This window comes from Sorex fumeus, unplaced genomic scaffold (assembly GCF_029834395.1).
Source record: "Sorex fumeus unplaced genomic scaffold, SorFum_2.1 ptg000073l, whole genome shotgun sequence".
NCBI classification, from domain to species: domain Eukaryota; kingdom Metazoa; phylum Chordata; class Mammalia; order Eulipotyphla; family Soricidae; genus Sorex; species Sorex fumeus.
Window position 1 is genome coordinate 9,967,978 of NW_026606130.1, and position 15,800 is coordinate 9,983,777.

Genomic DNA, 15,800 nt, shown 5'->3' on the forward strand with positions numbered 1-15,800 from the left:
TACTCTCTTAATATATGGGATAATCATAAGCACAATAAACAAAAGTATACATTCTCTTATTTAAAAAAATTACAGTGATGCACAAACATAAGCTCTATAGAATTATAAGATATTTTCATGACCTCAAAAAGAAAGTTTCTCTCTATTTTCTCCCCAAATTTCCAGTTCCTGGCAATTACTATCAGCCTATTGCTGATATTTCATGTACATGGAACCATACTAGTGATGCTCTTGACTATTTTCTCTACCTTAGCAATACTTTCATCGTTCATTTGTGCCATATCATGTATCATTGCTAATTCATTTTTATGACTAAATAATGTCCCCTGTATCTAAATAACAGATTTTCCCTTATTTTCATTAATCAGTTTATGGACATATAGGCTGCTTGTACATTTGAGTACTATTATGAGTACTGCTTTTTTTGAGTAATGCTTTTAAGAACATCCATATACAAGTTATTGTGTGAACATGTGTTTCCAATTTTCTTGGGTATCTATACTAGGAGTGTAATTATTGAGTTGTATGGTAACTTTGTAACCTGTCTTTAACATTTTAGAGAACTGTCAGGCTGTTTTCCAAAGAGTCTGCATCATTTTACATTCCCACCATTTAAGTATAAAGTATAAATTTCTGTATTATCGTGCCAATATATGTTATCATCTGACATTTTTATTCTAGTAATTCTAGTGGGAGTAAATTGGTATCTAGTTTTCATCTGCACTTCACTAATGATGTTGAGCATATTTTCATGTGCTTATTGACCATGTTTATATTTTCTTTGGAAAAATACATATTCATATTCTTACACCATTGAAATGATCAAATTGTATTTTTATTGCTAAATTTTAATTTATTCATTTATGTTTTTGTAAATGATAGGGTTTCACTCATATAACACTCCACACCACATCCCCAACAGTGTTTCCTTCCTTCCACCACTCTTTTCAGTTACTCCATAAAATCCCAGTATGTCTCCCCATCATGTTAGACTCAGTTCTGTAGAAGAGTTCTGTTGAATTGGGCCATATGTTATTTATTTCCTTACTATTCTTTTTTTATATCTCACATATGAGACAGGTCATTCTGTATTTTAAACTTTCATTCTGGCTCTCTTTTGTCATTTGTCATTTGTCAGCATGATACCCTCATATTTCATCCATGTAATTGTATGATTTTTCTTTTATCCAAGTATTATGCCAATATAATATGCCAAGTATTATCTTACTCTGTGTGTGCAATAGTTAATAGTTTCTTTATCCAGTTCTTGCACATTTAAGTGGTTTCCAGATTTTGACTATTGTGAATACTGCAGCAATGAACACAGAAAAATATTTTTTCTGAATAGAAATTTTGGCCCTTGGGGTAGATTCCAACCAAGAAATGAAACTTCTGGGTTATGTGGAATCACAGTGCTTAGTTATTTCAAAAATGTCCATATAATTTTCCAATTATATGGACACTATTATGGACACTACTTCCACTACCCAGCCGTCGCCACACTCCAGGACGCTTTCCAGATCTGCACGGCCGCTTTGCGGCTGCGCGACACATTTTCAGACACTAAATACCCATCTTCTGGAATTGTCGTACCATATTTGATAGGGTTCAAATATGGTAACACCTACAAGGGTGATTAGAGGTCACCCCAAAAGCCTCTATCCATCTCGGAAAGACTGGCAAGCTACCGAGAGTATTCTGCCCACACGGAAGAGCCTGGCAAGCTATCTGTTGTGTATTCGATATGACAAAACCAGTAACTACAACTGGTCTTATTCACCTAACCCTGAAGGCTTCACCGACATGGCAGCACTGAGAAGGATGAGAAAGGAGAGGCCGACAAAATCTCAAGGCCGACCTAGGCTGCCACAACGAAGGAAGACAAAAATGATCATCTGTACTTTCAATGCACGTATGCTAGCATCAGATGCATCCATCGAGGACCTGATGGTACAAGTGCAAAAGATCAAGTACTACATCATTGGTCTGACCGAGACAAGAAGGCACGAATCTCACCATGCCGTTTTCGACACTGGAGAATTGTTCCTCGGAACATGCGATAAAAGAGGTGTTGGAGGCGTCGTTGTCCTTGTCAACACAAACTTGGCCAAGAGCATTGATTCATTCAAATGCCTAACAACCCGAATCGGACATTTACATTTGAATAGATGTAACATCGGGACCCATGACCTAGAATGGAACGAACAGGGTGAGAGACTGTCTGAGTTCTTCATGTCGACCAAGAGCATTCATGGTAACTCAGAGTTCCAGAAGGCAGAATCTAAACGATGGACATGGGAGTCTCCCGTTGGACGATTCCACAATGAAATAGACCACATCATATTCAATCGACGGTTTTGCCTGACTGATGTCGCTGTTGTCCCAAAATTTGGAACGGGATCGGACCACCGTCTCCTTCATGCGAAATTCTACTTCACAGAGCGGGGAGAAAGGGCTGCAAAGTTCAAAAAGAGAACTCCCAGAATGACCACCAACTGGGAACTCTTTAGTACTATTGCGGCAACATGGGAAGATGCCACTGTTGACAATATTGACGAGGAATATGATCGACTGGTTCAGCACCTCCATGAATTTTCGAGGAACGCCAAGCGAGAGATAGCCACAAAAAGTCGCCTATCTTCGAAAACTCTTGAGCTAATTCGCCAGCGTGGTTTGGCGCATGCCTCAGGCAACCGCAAGCTAACGTCCGAGCTCGCAAAGCAGTGCAGAGATGCGATCAAGGAAGACCTCAAAGAGAGAAGAGCAGAAGTACAGGTAGATGCGGCAGAAGCCGGGAAAAGTATTCGTAATGCCCGCCTGTCCTTCGCCAACTACAAGACCAAGATGACTGCCCTCCGACGTCCTGATGGATCCATCACATCCTCCAGAATGGCAATGGAGAAGATTATCCATGACTTCTACTCAAATCTCTTTGATAGCCATGTCCACTTGCCGACATACCAAATTCCACAGGATGGATATGTCGTTCCCAATGTTCTCCCTTCCGAAATCCGACATGCCATTTCGTCGGTAAAGAAACAAACAGCACCCGGCCCAGACAAGGTCAGACCTGAACACCTGAAGAACCTGCCGTCAGTATTCATCAATACTCTGGCTCGGCTCTTCACTCGCTACCTGTCTGAATGCAAGGTTCTGTCCCAATGGAAAACCAGCAGGACCGTACTACTGTTCAAGAAGGGAGACATCCATGACATTGGCAACTATCGCCCGATCTGCCTATTGTCTGTCATCTACAAATTGTTCACTCGAGTCATCCTGAATAGGATTGGCAGAACACTGGATGAAGGACAACCATGCGAGCAAGCAGGGTTCCGCAAAGGATTCAGCCATCAACCATATCCACACGATAACCAAGCTCATTGAGGTTTCTCGGGAGTTCAAGATGCTGCTCTGTTTAACGTTCATTGATTTAAAGAAGGCCTTTGATACTGTTCACATGGAAGCGGTTATTGTAGCCCTAGCCAATCAGGGCATTCAAGCCCAATACATCAGGATCCTCCGTGAGCTGTATTGCGGATTCACTACCAGGATCTCACCATTCTACAAATAAGTGATCGTTGATGTCAAGAGAGGGGTTCGGCAGGGTGATACCATTTCACCGAAACTCTTCAGTGCCACCCTCGAGAACATCATGCGATGACTGGAATGGGAAGGAATGGGAGTGAAGATAGATGGTCGGCAACTACACCACCTCCGCTTTGCTGATGACATTGTTTTAATAACACCAAACATCAGCCAAGCGGCACAAATGCTGGCCGACTTTGACCGTGAGTGTGGAATGTAGGACTACAGCTGAATCTTACGAAGTTAATGTTTCTGAGAACAGCCTCGTTCCTGATGCCCCATTCGCTCTCAACGGAATGACCATCTCCGAATGCAACAGCTATGTGTACCTAGGTCGAGAGGTCAACATGACAAATGACCTGGCACCCTAGCTGCGCAGGAGGAAGAGAGCGGCTTGGAACCCCTTCAAGAACGTCGAAGAAATAGCTAAGAGGACGAAGAACCTCTGGCTCCGGGCACATCTCTTTGATTCCACTGTTCTTCCTGCATTAACATATGCCTCAGAGACCTGGGCCCTACGCAAACAAGATGAGAACACTATTTAGGTCTCCCAAAGAAGAATAGAAAGAGCTATGCTTGGAATATCACGTTTCACTCAAATGAGAGAAAAAATCCGGAGTTCCGACATCTGTCGACGATCAAGAATCAGGGACGCTGTCTCATTTGCCAAGGTGTCGAAAATCAGATGGGCTGGTCACGTAATGAGATTTAAAGATGACCGCTGGACTAGAGCTGTTACCGACTGGATTCCACGGGATGTCAAAAGACTGTGTGGCCGCCCACCTACCAGATGGTCAGACTTCTTCGTCAAGGTCATGAACGATCAGTTTGAGGCCCTTCATGTTCCCGGAGCGAACAGATGCCATTGGGCTACACTAGCACACGACAGGGACAAATGGAGACGTTACTGGCGCCCGCTCGAGCAAATGGACGACTAACGGGAAGTTAAGTGATTAAGTGAATTTTCCAAAAGGGCTGAACCAGGCTACATTCTTACCATCAGTGAACAAAGGCTCCATTTCCCCCAAATTCGTGCCAACAGTGACTGTTTTTAATCTTTCAGATGTGTGAGTTGTTTCACTGATGTGAGATGATATCTAATTGTATTTTTGTTTTGTTTTGTTTTAATTTTTGGGCCACAACCAGCGATACTCGTGCGGTACTCCTGGCATTGGACTCAGGAATCACTTCTAACAGTGCTTGGAGACAATATGGGACACCAAGATCACACCCAGTTGGCCACGGGCAAGTCAGATACTGGATACTATCTATCCAGTCCCTCATTGTTTTGATTTGCATTTCCCTGATGATTAGTGATTCAGAGCATTTTTTCATGTACCTATTGGTCATCTGTATAATTAGTATTTAAGGCATTTCTATTGGTTTCTTATCCCATTTTTGGATGTGGTTGATTTTTTTCTTGTTTTACAAGTGCTTTATATATATTGAGCATTAACCCTTTATCTTATGAGTACTGTCAAAATATTCTATATGACACTAAAAGACACTCTATGGAGTGTATTTTCATTCTGGTCAAATTTTCATTGGTGCAGAAACATCTTAATTTGATGTAATCCAATATGTTTATCTTTGGTTCCTTTTACTCAGTCATTAGTATTGAATCATTGAAGACTTCTCTAGATGCAATGTCATGATGGGTTCTACCACTGTGCTATCTAGATACACAATTACAAGTCTGTCCATGATCAGATTTTAGTCACACAATGTTTAAACATCCATCACTACACCCATATACATTTCCCACCACCAATATCCCCTTTCCCAGATCCTGCCACACCCCCAGCCCCAACTTTTCCCTGTGGCAGCCACCTTCCTTCTTTCTCTATTTCTCTTTGTGGACATATACAGAGACTTTTAATTGACTTTTGTGAATTGTGTGACATAGTGGTCTGAGTTCAAATTTTATATGTGACTGATCTGTTTCCCAGAACCATTTATACTTTAAATGTTATTTAAGCACTGGATACTAGTCTATCATAAGCTATGTGGTTTGTAAGTATTTTATCCTATTTTTGTGCTATATTTTTTACTGATTGTATCCCATAAAGAACAAGAGTTTTTATTTGGGTAGCACTGTAGCACTGTCCTCCCATTGTTCATTGATTTGCTCGAGCAGGCCCAGTAACCTCCATTGATTTAGCAGTAACATGAAAAAAAATTTAAACTTAGAGCTTCGTTATGACTTGGAGGTGGGACATTTTCTTTAGAATGCAGAAATGGTTGAGCAAAAGACTCTTCAGATGACTCAGGCAGCTGAACCTGGGCCTCCTGCAGGACTAAAGAAGGTTAGACCTCATTATTGACCTCTGTAGTTGTGGTAAATGTCACACCCGTAGGTTTAGCAGTAACATGGAAAAAATATAAGCTTAGAGCTTCATTCTGACTTGGAGACGGAACATTTTCTTCAGGATGCAGAAGTGGTTGAGCGACAGATTCCTCAGATGTCTCAGAAGGCTGATCCAGGGCCTCCTGTGGCACTGGAGAAGGTAGGCTCAACCTTATTACTGACTTCTGAAAGTGTCAAAAATGTCACACCCAAAGGTTTATCAGTGACAAGTGGCATGTTTAAGTTGGAGCTTCATTTGTGTGAAGCTCAATTTATCTGCTTTTCTCCCTTTGTTTCTTTCTATTTAGGTGTCACATCTAATAAACCATTGTCTAGTCAAGGTCAAGAACTTCTTAACTATGTTTTCTTCTAAAAGTTTTTATTGAATTAATGTTAAAATTTAGATCTTTGATCTATTTTGGGGGTTATTTTTTATATGGTGTGATGTATAAGTTCAAGTTAATAGTTTTACATGTGTATACCCATTTGTTCTCACATGATTTATCATGTTGTTCTTATACAACATTCATTAAAAATCAATTGATAATAGTATATTGGTTTTCTTCTAGAATCTCAACTTAATTTCATTAAGCTGCCTGTCTATCATTATACCAGTGATACACGGACTTGATTTAATAGAACTTTGTAACAAGTTTTAAAATTAAGATGATTTAAGTAACTAACTTTGTTCCTTAATTTGAGATTGTGATTTAGGGATTTCAGAGAAACAATAAAAGTAGGTGTAGTAGTAGTAGTAATAGTAGTGTGATTATGGAGGTTGAGAATTTCCACAATCTGTGATCTGACACTAGAGACCCAGGAAATATTACACTATAGTTATGAGAGCTAGAAAATTGATTGTGTATATTCTGTATAGTCTGGAGGTCTGAGAACTACAAATACTGATGGCAAGTGGCAATTTATGTTTTAGTTCAGCTGTAAGGAAGAAATAACGGAATAAAGCTTCACTGTATTTTTATCCAATTCAGGCCCTTAACAGATTAATGGTACTCAACCACATTGGAGAGAGATCTGATTTACTCTGTTCGTGAACTCAAAAAACAAACTCTTCAAGAATTGTTAAAATAATATCTTCACAGACATTCCCAGAATAAATGTTTGACCAGTTATACTGTTTAACCACATTGACTTGACACACAAACACTAACCATCACTATTCTTTCATTGTTTCGTTATTCTGGTCCTTGTATTTTCATTTGAATTTTAGTATGAGTCTATCAATTTCTGATAGATAGTTTTTGATAGATATTGTACTGAATATTCATATAAATTTGGTGAATATTAGCATCCTAACAATACCACGGGGGGTGCTTATGGACACTCAGGCTGACACTCACACACGAGTGAAGCCCCACAGAGTGAGGGAAGCAGAACTCTGTGACCTCAGACTCCAGGCGCAATGGACCCGGGAACAGAGATCCTTTGCCTGCTCCCAGGAGCCCGGCAGACCTCCATTACCTCCACTACCTCCACTATCCAGCCACAGACATGCTCCAGGACGATTTCAGGACACTCAGGCTGAGACTCAAGCACGAGTGAAGCCCCACAGAGCGAGGGAAGTGGAACTCTGTGACCTCGGACTCCAGGCTCAATGGACCCTGGAACAGAGATCCTCTGCCTTCTCCAGTAGCCTGGAAGACCTCCATTACCTCCACTACCTCCACTACCAAGCCACTGACATGCTACAGCATGATTTCCAGAGCAGTGCGGCTGCAACGCGGCCACAGAATACAAAGTAAAACACCTAATACAAGATATCTGCACCATATTTGATAGCATTGAAATATTGTTTGAACCATGGGAACACCTGCAAGGATGGTTACAGGCCATCTTTAAAGCCTCTATCCCTCTCAGAGAGCCTGACAAGATACCGAGAGTGTTCCACCCACACGGCAGAGCCTTGCAAGCTATCTGTGCTCTATTCAATATGTCAAAACCAGTAAATACAATGGGTTTCATTCCCCTGACCCTGAAAGAGCCACCAATATGGCAGCATTAAGAAGGATAAGGGCCCCCAAGGGCCTGGGTTCCTCTCTGGGCACGCGCAGCTAGAAACAGCCCCGAGACAGCCGGTTTTCAACCCCTGATCCGCGTGGGACGGGCACAGAGGCCCAGCTCTGGGCAACAAAGCTGAACGGCTCCAATTCCAAACAGGAGACATTCCCAACTCCTCGCCCAGTGCCAGGGACTCTTTCCGGAGCCGCGGCCGCTAAAGCGGCCGCGAAATATTTTTCCACTACATATGCCATAGGAACCATAAGCTAACTTCTTAGATGGAAACTTCTCTATTTTAGCTCAGCCACTAGAAATACAGTTGCCAATAACTCATAAGCCTATCTTAACTCACACTGCATATCAAGCAGAATAGTAACACTGAACGTGAAGGACTAAACCACACCTCTCACAATGGTAAAGCAACGCAAAAGCCCACCAAACATTCATATTGAAGAGTCTAGCCCAGATGACACCAACAGTACTGTAGTGTTAGACAACCTCTCTGACAAGGAATTCAGAAGGGAGCTACTTAGGATGCTTAGGGAATTAAAAGAAACAATGGAAAGCAATGCCAATAGAAGACAAGAGGATCTGAAGGCAGAAATGAGGAAAATGCAATCAGAAATGTCAGACCTGAAAAATCTCGTAGGCGAATTGAAAAGCTCAGTGGAAGGCCTCAGCAGCAGAGTAACAGCGGCTGAGAACAGAATCAGTGAGCTCGAGGATGAAGTTCAGAGACTCTCCCGAAAAGAGCAGAAAATGGAAAAGAGACTCACAATTCGGGAACAGATGGCAAGAGAAGATCGTGATGAAGCCAAGAGGGGTAACATAAGAATTATTGGAGTCCCAGAGGGACAGGAAGAAAACCTCGATGAAGAAGAAACTGTCAAAGACATCATTGCTACAACATTTCCAGAGCTGAAGAAAACTTGTGACCACATTCAGGAGGCCCGAAGGGTACCAGCTAGAAGAAATCCGAATAAAAATATCCCAAGACACATTCTGATCAAAATGACCAAAACCTTAGACAGAGACAAAATTCTGAAAGCAGCAAGATCGAAGAAAGAAATCTCTTACAAAGGAGCATCCTTAAAATTCACAGCTGATTTTTCTGATGAAACCCTCATGGCCCGAAAACAGTGGTGGGACATAGTAAAAAAACTCAATGAAATAAATGCCTCCCCCAAAATACTTTTCCCAGCAAGACTCTCATTCATAATAGAAGGAACAACACACAGTTTCACAGACAAACAACAGCTCAGGAACTTCATAGACTCAAAACCATGGTTACAAGAACAACTAAATGGGCTACTTTAAGGCAAGAAAGGCCCCTCAAATACACCCAATTTTAACAGAACAATGGGACAAAATCCCATAACAATAATCTCTCTCAATGTCAATGGGCTAAACGCACCAATTAAAAGACATAGAGTGGCAGGATGGATTAGAAAATTGAACCCAACATTCTGCTGCCTGCAAGAAACGCATCTCAATAGTCAAAGCAAACACAGACTCAGAGTCAAAGGCTGGAAAACAATCCTACAGGCAAACAGCTCCCATAAAAAAGCTGGGGTAGCCATCCTTATATCAGACCACATTGATTTCAGAGTGAGGAAGGTCATAAGAGACAGTGAAGGCCATTACTTATTGATCAGAGGATCTGTACAACAGGAAGAACTTACAATAATAAATGTATATGCACCTAATGAGAGACCAGCAAAGTACTTAAAACAACTACTCATAGATTTGGAAAAAGACATCAATAGCAACACAATACTAGTGGGAGACTTCAACACTGCTTTGTCACCTCTTGATAGATCAACCAGACTCAAGCTTAGCAAGGACATACTTCATTTGAGGGACACAATGGAAGAAAGGGACTTAGTAGATATATACAGGACACTTCATCCACAAAAAGCTGAATACACATTCTTCTCAAGCGTACATGGAACATTCTCCAAGATAGACCACATGCTGAGCCACAAAACATGCCTCCATAAAATTAAGAAGGTAGAGATTGTATCAACAATCTTCTCAGACCATAATGCGCTGAAATTAGAAGTAAATCACACACAAAAACAGAAAACTAAATCAAACACCTGGAAATTAAACAGTGCACTATTGAACAACGAGTGGATTAGACAGGAAATCAAAGAGGAAATCAAAAGATTCCTAGAAACGAATGAAAATGAGAACACGAGTTACCAAAACTTATGGGACACAGCAAAGGCTGTGTTAAGAGGAAAGTTTATAGCTCTACAAGCATTCCTCAGGAAGGAGGAGCGAGCACACATAAGTAACCTAACCTCACAGCTTAAGAGCTTGGAGAAGGACCAAAAAAAGGAGCACAACCCGAACAGGAGAAAGGAAATAATAAAACTCAGAGCAGAGATTAACGAGACGGAAACCCAAAAAACAATCCGAAAGATCAATGAAACCAAGAGCTGGTTCTTTGAGAAAATTAACAAGATCGATAAGCCTCTAGCAAAACTCACAAAGAAAGGGAGAGAGAAAACCCTAATAAACCGAATCAGAAATGAAAAGGGGGTCATTACAACAGAAACCACAGAAATTCAGAGGATCCTCAGGGAGTACTTTGAGAAGCTTTATGCCACGGAACATCAAAACCTCGAGGAAATGGATAAATTCCTAGACTCCTACAGACTCCCAAGGCTGAACCAAGAAGACCTGGAATACCTGAACAGACCTATCACCATGAAGGAAATTGAAATGGTAATAAAAAGTCTCCCCAAGCACAAAAGTCCTGGCCCGGATGGATTCACTAGTGAATTCTTCCAAATCTTTAAAGAGGACTTACTCCCAATGCTCTTTATGCTTTTCCACGAAATTGAAATATCAAAAACACTTCCAAACAGTTTCTACGAAGCAAATATCACACTGATACCAAAAGCAGACAGAGATACCACAAAGAAAGAGAATTACAGGCCGATATCCCTGATGAACACAGATGCAAAGATCCTCAACAAACTACTAGCAAATAGAATCCAACTACTCATCAAAAAGATCATACACCATGACCAAGTAGGATTCATCCCAGGGATGCAAGGATGGTTCAACATTCGGAAATCAATCAACATAATCCACCATATCAACGAAAGAAAAGATAAAAAGCATATGATCATATCAATAGATGCAGAGAAAGCATTTGATAAGATCCAGCACCCCTTTATGATGAAAACCCTAGCCACAATGGGTATAGAGGGGGCCTTCCTCAACATAATTAAAGCCATCTACCACAAGCCTACAGCAAGCATCATCCTCAATGGGGAAAAACTGAGAGCCTTCCCTCTAAGATCAGGGACGAGACAGGGATGCCCACTCTCTCCACTGCTGTTCAATATAGTACTGGAAGTACTTGCAATAGCGATTAGGCAGGAAAAAGATATTAAGGGCATTCAGGTAGGAAAGGAAGAAATCAAGCTCTCACTATTCGCAGATGATATGATACTCTACTTAGAGAACCCAATAACTTCCACCAAAAAACTCTTAGAAACAATAGACTCGTATAGTAAAGTTGCAGGTTATAAAATCAATACCCAAAAGTCCATGGCTTTCCTATACGCAAACAGTGAGAGAGAAGAAAGCAACATGAAAAAAACAATCCCATTCACAATTGTGCCCCAGAAAATCAAGTACCTAGGAATCAGCTTAACTAAGGAAGTAAAGGACCTGTACAAAGAAAACTACAAAACGCTACTTCAGGAAATAAAAGAGGACATGAGGAAATGGAAAGATATCCCCTGCTCATGGGTCGGGAGACTTAACATTGTCAAAATGGCAATACTACCGAAAGCATTGTATAAATTCAATGCAATCCCTATAAGGATACCCATGACATTCTTCAAAGAAATGGAGCAAACACTCCAGAAATTTATATGGAACAATAAGCCCCCACGAATAGCTAAAGCAATTCTTGGGAAAAAGAAAATGGGAGGAATCAACCTCCCGAACTTTAAACTGTACTACAAAGCAGTAATAATTAAAACAGCATGGTACTGGAACAAAGGCAGAACTGCAGACCAATGGAACAGGGTTGAATACACTGACATCTCTCCTCAATCATATGCTCATCTAATCTTTGATAAAGGTGCAAGTAATGTGAAGTGGAGTAAGGAAAGCCTCTTTAATAAATTGTGTTGGCATCACTGGACGGCTACATGCAAAAAAATAGGCTCAGAACTCTGCCTAACACCATGTACAAAAGTAAGATCAAAATGGATTAAAGACCTCAACATCAGACCAGAAACCATAAGGTACATTGAAGATAAAGTTGGTAAAACCCTCCATGACATTGAAGCTAATGGTATCTTCAAAGATGCCACACCACTGGCCGAGCAAGTAAAAACAGAGATAGATAAATGGGACTATCTTAAACTAAGAAGCTTCTGCATCTCCAAAGAAACAGTGACCAAAGTACAAAGACAGTCTACAGAATGGGAAAGGATATTCACCGAATACACATCTGACAAGGGGTTGATATCCAGGATATACAAAATACTGGTTAAACTCCACAAGAAGAAAACATCCAACCCCATCCAAAAATGGGGCAATGAAATGAACAGAAACTTTCTCAAAGAAGAAATCCGAATGGCAATAAAGCACATGAGAAAATGCTCTACATCATTAATCATCAGGGAGATGCAGATCAAAACCACAGTGAGATACCATCTCATACCTCAGAGACTGGCCCACATTCAAAAGAACAAAAGCAACCGATGCTGGCGTGGATGTGGCGAGAAAGGGACACTCCTTCACTGTTGGTGGGAATGTCCACTGGTTCAGCCCTTCTGGAAAACAGTATGGACGATTCTCAAAAAATTAGAAATTGAGCTCCCATTTGACCCAGCAATACCACTCCTGGGAATATATCCCAGAGAGGCAAAAATGTATAGTCGAAGTGACATCTGCACTTGTTTGTTCATTGCAGCCCTCTTTACAATAGCCAGAAACTGGAAGAAACCTGAATGCCCAAGAACAGATGACTGGTTAAAGAAACTTTGGTACATCTACACAATGGAGTACTATGTAGCTCTTAGAAAAGATGAAGTCATGAAATTTACATACAAGTGGTACAATATGGAAAGTATCATGCTAAGCGAAATGAGTCAGAAAGAGAGGGATAGACATAGAAAGATTGCATTCATCTGGGGGATATAAAGTAACAAAGTATGAGATTAATACCCAAGAATAGCTGAGATCAGCACCAGGAGGATTACTCCATAACTTAGAGGCCAGCCGGGTATCCTAGAGGAAAGGGCTATTCAGATAGAGAAGGGAGCACCAAATAAAGGATGTTTGGAGGATCCTCCCAGGAGGGGAGATGCATGTCGAAAGTAAACTATGGACTGAACATGTTTGCCACTCAATGCCTCTTTTGCAGACCACAACACCCAAAAGGAGAGAGAGAACACAGGGGATTGCCCTGCCACAGAGACGGGGGGATGGGGGGATGGGGGTGGGAGGGATATTATCCATGGTGGTGGAAAATGGGCACTGGTGGAGGGATGGGTATCTGATCATTGTATAATTGAAACCAAAGCACAAAAAATTGTAAATCTACAACTTTAAAAAAAAAATAAAATAAAGAGGGAAAAAAAAAAGAAGGATAAGGAAGGAGAGGCTGATAAAATCTCAGGGCTGAACTAGGCTCCCAAAATGAAGAAGGACAAAAATGACTGTCTGTACTTTCAATGCACATATGCTGGCATCAGATGCATCCATCGGGGACCTAATGGTGCAAGCACGAAACATCAAGTACGACATCATTGTTCTAACCAAGAGGAGAAGGCATCAATCACATCACACCATTTTCAACACTGGGGAAGAACTCTTCCTTGGAACATGCAACAAAAGAGGCATTGGTGGTGTTGGTGTCTTGTCAACACGAACTTGGCCATAAACATAGATTCATTCGAATGCCTAACAATCTGAATTGGACGTTTACACTTGAATAGATGTTGCTCACTGCCAGCAGTTTCTATCTTTGTTGTCTACACACCAACATCCAATTATGATGAAGAAGAAGTTGAGAAGTTCTACTTAGAGTTGGAGAGGTTCTAAAAAAAGACAACACATTCTACAAGATCATTGTCGGTCATTTTAATGCCAAGATAGGACCAAGAAGATCAGCCAAAGAACTCTACATTGGCACCCATGGCCTAGAATGGAACAAACAGGTTGAGAGACTGTCGGAGTTCATCATGTCGATCAAGACCATCCATGGTAACTCACTATTCCAGAAGGCCAAATCTAAACGTTGGACAGGGGAGTCTCCCGGTGGATGGTTCCACAACAAAATTGACCACATCATATTCAATCGGCAGTCTTGCCTGACTGATGCCACTGTTTTCCCAAAATTCCAAATGGGATCGGACCACTGTCTCCTTTGTGCAAAATTCTACTTCACAGAGCAGGGAGAAAGGGCTGGAAAATTTATTTAAGTTTAAGAAAAGAACTCCCAGAATGACCTCCAACTGGGAGCTCTTTGGCACTATTGCGGCAACATGGGAAGATGCCGTCATTGACAACATTGATGAGGAATACGATCAACTGATTCAGCACCTCCATGATTGTGTGAAGAATGCCGAGAGAGAGATAGCCAAAAAAAGACGCCTGTCTTCAAAAACTCTCGAGCTGATTTGCCAACGTGGCTTGGCGCAAGACTCAGGCAACCGCAAGTGAACGTCCAAGCTCCAAAAGCAGTGCAGATAAGTGATAAAGGAAGACCTCAAAGAGAGAAGAGCAGAAGTGCTGGCAGATGCAGCAGAAGCAGGGAAAAGCATTCTCAAGGCTCGCCTGTCCTTTGCCAACTACAAGACCAAGATGACTGCCCTCCTACATCCTGATGGATCTATTACATCTTCCAGAAGGGCAATGGAGAATATTATCAATGACTTCAACTCTGATCTCTTCAATAGCCATGACCACCTGCCCACATACCAAATTCAACAGGATGGACATGTCGTTCCCAACATTCTCCCTTCCGAAATCCTACATGCAATTTCGTCTGTAAAGAAGCGAACAGCACCCGACCCAGACAGGGTCAGACCCAAACACCTGAAGAACATGCCATCAGTACTCATCAATACACTGGCTCAGTTCTTCACGCACTACTTGTCTGAATGCAAGGTTCTGTTCCAATGGAAAACCAGCAGGACTGTACTACTGTGCAAGAAGGGAGACATCCATGACATTGGCAACTATCGCCTGATCAGCCTGTTGTCTGTCGTCTACAAGCTGTTCACTTGAGTCATCCTGAATAGGATTGGCAGAACACTGATGAAGGACAACCATACAAGCAAGCCAGTTTCCAAAAAGGATTCAGCACAATTGATCATATCTACACGATAACCAAGCACATTGTGGTTTCTTGGGAGTTCAAGATGCTGCTCTGTCTAACGTTCATTGATTTAAAGAAGACCTTTGATTCTGTTGAGACTGATGTGGTCATCGAGGCCCTAACCAAACAGGACGTTCAAAGTCAGTACATCAGGATCCTCCATGAGCTATATTGTGGATTCACTACCAGGATCTCACCATTCTAAAAAGAAGTGATCATCCATGTCAAGAAAGGGGTTCGGCAGTGTGACACCATTTCACTGAAACTCTTCAGTGCCACCCCCGAGAACATCATGCGATGACTGGAATGCAAAGGGATGGGAGTGAAGATAGATAGTTGGCAACTACACCACCTCCACTTCGCTGATGACATCATTCTTATAACACCAAATATCAGTTAAGCGGCACAAATGCTGGCCAACTTCGACTGTGAGTGTGGAAAAGTCAGACTACAGCTGAATCTCACGAAGACAATATTTATGAGAAACGGTCT